The sequence below is a fragment of the Peromyscus leucopus genome, chromosome 8b, assembly GCF_004664715.2.
Source record: "Peromyscus leucopus breed LL Stock chromosome 8b, UCI_PerLeu_2.1, whole genome shotgun sequence".
Taxonomy (NCBI): Eukaryota; Metazoa; Chordata; class Mammalia; order Rodentia; family Cricetidae; genus Peromyscus; species Peromyscus leucopus.
Genome location: NC_051086.1, coordinates 50,656,446 through 50,664,413, shown reverse-complemented (window position 1 = coordinate 50,664,413; position 7,968 = coordinate 50,656,446).

The following is a 7,968-nucleotide window of genomic DNA, read 5'->3' as shown; positions in this document are numbered from 1 at the left end:
TTCCCCTTGCTCATATAATCCCTCCTCCCTCTCTTCAACTGGACTCCCAGAACTTGGCCCAGTGCTTGGCTATGGATCTCTGCATCTGCTTCCCCCAGTTACTGGATGAAAGCTCTCTGTTGACAATTAGGGTAGTCACCAATCTGATTACAGGAGAAGGCCAGTTCAGGCACCCTCTCCACTATTGCTAGGAGTTTTAGCTAGGGTCATCCTTGTGGATTCCTGGGATATTCCCTGGCACCAGGTTCTGTTGCTATCTTCTATGATTAAATATCCAAGATGTTAAATTTAATTATATAAGGAACTCAGCATGGCTAAAACCATCAAAAGCCCCGGGCCCCACCCCAGCATCCTGTCTGTTATGCTTTAAAGTTTGCTTTTATTATTTATTCATATGTATGTGTGTATCTATGTGAGTATATAGCATCTGTTTGTGGGTGCCTGTGGAGACCAGAAGAGGCCTTAGATCTCCTGCAATCCCCTGGTTACAGGTGGTTGTGAGCCATCTGACCTGGGCGCTGGGAACCAAACTTGGGTCCTCTGCAGGAGCAGCAAGAACTCTTAAGTGCTGACCCATTTTCTCCAGCCACACAGCATTTATACTGTAAAGAGAATGGAGCTGGCCAGGCTGGGGTGGGAGTAAGGCTGGGGTGGGTGGTGGGTGGAGGATGAGTTATAGGATTATATCACTAGCAATCCACGGAGTCTGCTTAATGGGCAAAGGAATTTATTTGTGAAAGAAAACTTATAAGACATAGAGGAATTTGTCGCAGGATCCTGGAAGGGTGAGGTGCAGTCCAAGGCTGTTCTCTGGCGAGATCTGGTTCTGTCCCAGCATCCAAAATCAGGAGGTAGTGAAGAGAGCACCATGAACGTGCATCCCAGGTCTTAAGAGTCCAGAGCAGCCACGCCACAGGGGCATGTACTTCAAGGTCATAGGCAGGTATAACGGTTACCTGCTATCTCGCTAGGGGCGGTGCTTCAGGGTGTGGCGAGAGCATCTACACACTACAGATGAGATGTCAGAAACTGCTTAGAAATGAGGAACAACCAGGAACATCACAAACATCATCTCTTTATGGGCATTTAGTGTCTGTATTAGGGATGTATAGTACTTGCTGACTCGATGACAAACATTTGTGTGACCAGCACCCATATCACCAAGCATAGTATAAATATGTCTCTGTGGATTTCCTTCCAGCTCCAATGGGGAACTACTTCCCGATCTTTAAATGGGTGTAGTAGTTTGCATTTGTGTGTGTGTGTGCACCATTTCCTTTGTAAACTTTATTTAAATAGAATCACAGAGTTGACACTTCTGCGCAGCATCACATTTGTGATTCATCCACACAGTGGTATAACATTGGAACCGTTATTGGTTATTGTGTGAATCCATCTCACGTTTTCAGTTTGTTCTTCTGAGAGTGGGCATGTGCAGGCACCCTGGGGCAGGTGTGCTTCGTATTCTTTATTATTATTAATTAACTAATTTTCTTTTATTTAATTTACATATAGACCACAGTTTCCCCTCCCTCCTCTCCTCCTGTCCCCTCTCCCCAGCTCCCGTCTCCCCCGCCCCCCCCCATTCACTTCTCCATCTCCATTCAGAAAGGGGCAGGTTTCCCATGGACTGCAACAAAGCATGATGCTTTGTATTCTTATGAGACAAAGAAGACACATTACATTGCATATAGACATGAAGAAGGAGGGATGGTAGCCAGGGTTAGAGAGATAGTTCCATAGTCATAGAATCTAAGACAAGGAATTGAGGGCATAGTTGGGTCAGTTAGTCTGGAACACACCAGGGAAGGTTAAGGTAAGAACATCCATTTGGGGGCTATCACAGGTAGGTAGGAGAGCCATTCCATCCGAGTGAGACCTTTGAAGGGACATACCTGAAGGCTGAGCTCTTGGGTACTTGTTTAGAGGGTGGGGACTGGAAGAGGGATCAGCAAAGGGCAAGAAGAAAAGTGGCCAGTGTTCTGTCAGGGACCAAGAAGCCCCGTGTTCCGGGAGCACATGAAGGCTGTCTTGGGGAGACTGCTAAATTAATTAATCAGGAAGCTACTGGCCTGAGGCTGCCTCTGTGCTAGGAATTTCTAGGTAATAAACTGGAACCGAATTTAGGAAGTTTTTTTTTTTTTTCTTGTTCTGTTTTAATAGCAAGTAGCCAAATTTCACCCAATCACAGACAACCAAGCTAGTTTCACTCAGCTGACCAGCCCACGCCCCATAAGGCCCAACTCACTCACTGGAGCAGATCCAGTGAGTTTTCTACGTGCCTTCCAGGGTCACCTGTAAAAGCCTGTTGCTCATGTAGCTGGAACTGCTGAGTTTGGAGTCTTGCCCAATTCATGAATCATTCTTTGGTCAAATAAACTGTTAGGGTTAATCTAGTTAATTTGCTGAGTATTTTTCTTCTAACAGCTGATCTGTGTTGGAGACCACTGCCTGGTCAAGTGAAGACAGGGCCTGAAAAATGACTGTACCGTTAGCAATGATGGACAGGAGCCTCTCAGATCAAGGGCACCTTGCATTCTCAGTACTGCGGTGGACTTACGGCCAGTGGTTCTGCAATGCCCCATTCCTGCCTGGCGGTTTCTGACACACTCATGTTCCCTAGACCATAAGCTTTGAAATCTGTCTTTCATATACTTTGACATTTGAAGGAAAATGGCTACAACTTTGAAAGGTGGTCCCAGCCCCGCCTGCAGGTCCTTCAGCAAATGGCTGAAATATACTAGGCCCCTTCTACATCACTTCATGGCCCTAGCGGGAAAGACAAGAACACGGGTGCCCTGGTGTGAAGCTGCATTCATCCATAGATGGAGGTCCTGGGGCACCTTCAGTTGTGTTGGTGACAAGGTCAGTTCACTGCTTGTCAGGAGGGCTTCCTTTCTTTAACTTAATCACCCCAGGGCAGACATGGAGTTTTCCAACCAGCACGTACTCTTCAGTTCACTGAGAATTCCTTCAAGCATCTGTTTTACTGCCCCTTTTGGGGAAGAAGACAGTTTGCTTATCTTTAAAGTTGTAGGGGTTCTTTTTCTTCACTTTTTTGCCATGCTGACATGGAACCCATGAGCATGCCAGATGAGCCCTCGACCACTGAGCTGTATGTACACCAGCTCTGAAATGATGTGTCTAATCCACGTATCAAGAGCAAAGACTGAGTAGTTTAGATACACGAATGTTTGGGGTTATCCTAGAAAGCCTGGGATGGTGGAGAACCCCCTCCTAGGTCAGGGCTGGTCACACCCACTTTCTCCTCTTGTTCCAAGTAGAAGTCACACCCAGCTCTAAACTGGACCTAGAAACTTCCCCACATATAGTTCATCAGTGAGTCAGAACATAGTGTTCCCTTGGTCCTTTCCTCCCAGCCTCTCTTACCCCTTCATTCATCCACGTAGACAGCCAAGTGCCCTGAACCATGCTGGTTCCACCTGGAGAGGATGAGGAGGGATAGGGATGGAAGATGGCCTGCTAGGACTCAGACGTCAGCCTTCCAAAGTTCATGCCATTCTTTGGAAGTAGAGATACCGACACAGTGCAGAAAGCTCACCACGAGTTGAGCAGTCCTAGTGCAGAGATCGGACACCTAAATCCCAAACTTGTGTTAATGGGACACAACAAGTGGAAATACTCATCTGTGATTTAAATCACAGTATCAACTCATTGCCAGGCTGTGTGTATTAGGTGTGCGCGAAACATGAATTTCATGTTTGGCTTGGGTCCTTTTCCCAAGATACCTTATTTTATATGTGCAAATATTAAAAACAAACAAACAAATGAACAAATGAAAAAAAAATCTAAAATCCCACCAGAAACATCTCCACTCTGGAGTGTATTGGGTAAGGGATGCTCCATCCTCTTCAGTGCACCGTTGTGCGGCATCAGGGTGTAAGACACGCCTGAGGTTAGCACCTTGGATGGGTCTGGTCCATCACTAACCTATTTCAGTCTTTCCTCCCTGGCAGGTCTTTCTCTGGTTGCTGTTCTTTCTCCTCCACGTCTTCCCTCAGTGCATGGTGGAACCATTCCTGGGGCCGTCGGACATGTTTGGCGGAAGGATGGGTGCTCTCTTTATGAACATAGGCAATGCCATCTTCTACAGGTCTTTGAGGTGTGGTGATGTTGGAGGTCACAGGTGAAGGATGAAGGTACCGATATGAGTACTTTCATGTGTATGAATGCAATGTATAGGTCTCTGCCGCTCTAAACCATGTTACCCTTCACCCATGTACATGGCTTCTAGGCTGATGTGCAGGGTTGACTAGCTTGCCATTTTGCTTCAGGCTAGAAATAAGACTTGATTTGTTGTATAAAACACTTTCTAATAGATCCCCTCTTAGAAATGGGTGCCCATCTATGGAGGCCTTCATGCTCCATAGATAGGCTGGACGGGACTGTGATTATTGAACAAGCTACTGGGGGAGGTTTCTGGGGCAGATTTGTCTGACAAAATTAATTGTCTGGAATATTATGTATCCTTTTTTAAAAAAATGTTAGACACACAATATGGATGCACCTTAAGGACATTCTCTTATGTGAAATAAGCCAGTCACAAGAGACAAATACGGTATGGCCCCACTTGTGTGAGGTCCCCAGAGTGGTCAAACCTGGAGACAGAAGAGGTACTGACTGCCAGGGGCTAAGGAGAGGGGTGGGCTAGTGTCTAATGGGCACAGGGATCCACAGGTTCTGGGGGAGAGGAGGTCATTCTGGGGATGCACGGTGGAGATGCACTTTTGTGCAAATGTTCTTGATGCCACTGAACTGTGCACTTGAGGTGGGTGGGAAGGGGAAATTATGTGATACATTTTAACCCAATAAAAAAGGTGGAAAGGAAAAGGTCTGACCCCCTTTGAGAGACAACAGAATTAGGTGGTTTTATTCCTGTGGTTTTTTTCCAAGACAAGTTTATGTGGTTATGGAAACAGTTGGAGGGGACAGACATGTTCAACAGTGTGAAGGTGTAGCGCCCAGGATTTTCAGGTACTGCTTTGGAGAGGGCAAAGAGGAAAGGTGTGTGTGGGGGGGTACTAGTTGTTCATCTTACATTTTATTTTCCTTTTCTTATAAAGGGAGTTGAGTGGCAGCCATAGCAAGTACTTGTGTTAAGTCCGAGTACTGGGTAGAGGAGTGTCTGTCCCATTATTTCATATAGTTTATACCAAACTAATTTTACATTTGAAATGAGAAAATAAACTAGAATAAGCCAGGGAAGAGGAAGAGTCAGGTGGATTCTGTCTGAATTCTTGCAGTCTGTCCTCAAGTCTCTCGTTTTAATTTGCCATCTTTTTTTCTTCCATATCTTGGTGTAGAAGGCATTCCTCCCTTTGCTGCATGGAACAACTCAAAATCACCCTGACCCTTTCTGCCCTACCTTCCTGAGGCAATGCTACTAAAGAGAGCAACAGATACTTTTGGTCACCCACATGGGTCCTTGACATGTCCTATAATTTTTAGAAACTTGGACAATTTTCCAATCTGCCCTTTCTCGCCTACTGTGCCCAAGACTGAAGATTTTCTGAGACTGTCTCAGTCCCATTTGTGGTACCCATCCAGGACTCTATGTACATGCTCCTTGTCCGTATTTAAGGAGTCAAAATGATTCAGTAGCAAACCTGATTCCAGCCTCAGTTTCCAGGGTTCCAAAGACGTCCTTCTTAGAGGAACTACCAGCTGTGGTTCCTCCAGGGAGCTCACCGAAGTACAGCTCTCATCGTCTTTGGAAGATGTGGGTCAAACTGATTCCCAAGGAGGGGTTGGGCTTGAGGGCTGAATCGCCAGCTGTGCTGAAACCGTTGGCTTCCTCCCCCCCCCCCCCCCCCCCCCCCCCCGTCTTTCCCCTGAACCTTGCCCACTCTTACCCAGCCACCTCCTGACAGCTGCATCCTTCTTGGCACCTGGAAAGAAGGCCACAGGACTCTTTCTCCTGAGTTCCCTGACCCCTGGCAGGGGTGGTCACTGAGGGCCAGGTTGCATTTCAATGAAAAATGGGCTCCATGTGTGGAACATCTGATGCCTGAATGCTACCTTGTCTGCTGGTGTAGATTCTGGTTGTGGGCCAGTTCTTCAAGCACTGGCCCCCACTGAAATTCTAAATTCTTTCACGCAAAAGAAGTGGCATGGTACCTATGGCGTTGTAGACACCTGATAAAACTCACCAATGGGCTAACCAAGGACAGAGAGCTTCCAGGTTAAAATGGCCAGTGGGTTTTTGTGCCTACATCCTGGCTGTCTCTGAGACAGGGCCACTGAGCCTTTTGCTCCCATTCAAAGTCACACATACCCTAAATCATTTATTTATTCCACAAGGACCCACCTTCTAAAAGCCCATTCAGTCATTAACTCATCACTTAGCCCATTGATGCCCTCATGATCCAAGCACTATCAATAATGCCCCCAGGTGGGGACCAATTCTTTAATACAAATGTAAAATGGTCCCTTTTACATCCAAACCCAAACAGGCAGATTTTCTGCTGTAGAGTCAATGTTCTTCATCATGACCATATTATTTCCCATGAAATTATTTTTATAAGGCTATCTGGCTGTGTGTGTGTGTGTGTTGAACTTTATAGAAATACACACACATATATACAATTATATATACACACACACATACACACACACATACACACACACACACATGTCAGCCATTAATTTAGATGTTGGAGATATAAGGAGCAGTCCTTACATGGACTCATAAAACAGGTTTATGATGGTTAAGAGGGGACAGAATGTAAAGAGATAATTTTAATACAGCGGAGAATTAAAATGTGGCAGTGTCTGTGTTCTGGCAAAGAGGGGGAGATAACGTGTTTGTTTCTTGACCAGCAATAGGGTTACACTGGGGTGAATGTTCACTTTCTGAAAATGCCTTACATTGTACAGATATAATTTAGATACATTTCTCTTATATGCTATGCTTCAATGAATTGACATTTGTCTTTTTTAGAAAGGACCTGACTGTGGACTTTGAGCTAGCTTCAGATTCATGATCCTCCTGCCTCAGATTATAGGCATGTACCATGACACCTGGTATACAAGCAACATTTTCAGATTTTAAAGAAAACAAACAACCTGTTTGACTTGGGCTTCAGGGATTGAAGGCCTCTGCCCTGACGTCTACGTCAGCTGCAGCTGCTGGCGCCTTGGACGTCAGTTCTGTTCGCATGGCTCCAGGAGGTTCACTCGGCATCATCGGCTGTCATCTTCTGGTATTTACCCGACAGACAAGTGTCTTTGGGGGAGCAATTCTGAGGATTTCCTTCTCTCTGGGCCCAGCTTAGACTTGACATCATGCACTCACAGAGGATCTCCCTGCACACACATGTAGGGTGATTCACCCTATAAAGAAGCCGCATGCTGCAAAGGGCAGAGGCTACTGGGTATCAGTCCTTCTGTGCTTGGAGGGCAGAGAGCCTGGGGGATGCCAGCACTCATCTCCAAGGTGAAAGAAGCTGGCTCCTCAACGTTGTACAACAAAACACGGGACCAATGATTTGTCAGACAGATGCTCAACTCGAATCTTAAACACAAAGAAATTAGTTGGTCCCCTCTGCTTTACTCGTTGATAGTATAACTTAATTTCAGCACAAACAAATGAGTGTTTTACTATAGACATCTAGCTTTTGTTCTGAAATATATTTACTAGACACATAAATGCAATTAACAACAACAACAATAACAACAAAAAAGACTCTGACGGGCTGGTGGTGTTTGCCATCAAACCTAAGCACCGGAGTTCCATCTCCAGGACCCACATGGTGGTAGGAGAGAACCAATTCTGCAAATTGTCCTTTGACCTCCACCCATGAACTGTGACATATGCACATGCGCATACACACAAGATAAACACATAAGCAAATAAATGTAAATTCTTTTAAATGACTCTGAGCTAGGACATATTTAAGGTTCTGGAGATCTGGCAGTCTATGCTCCTTCCACTACCTGAGGCTTCAT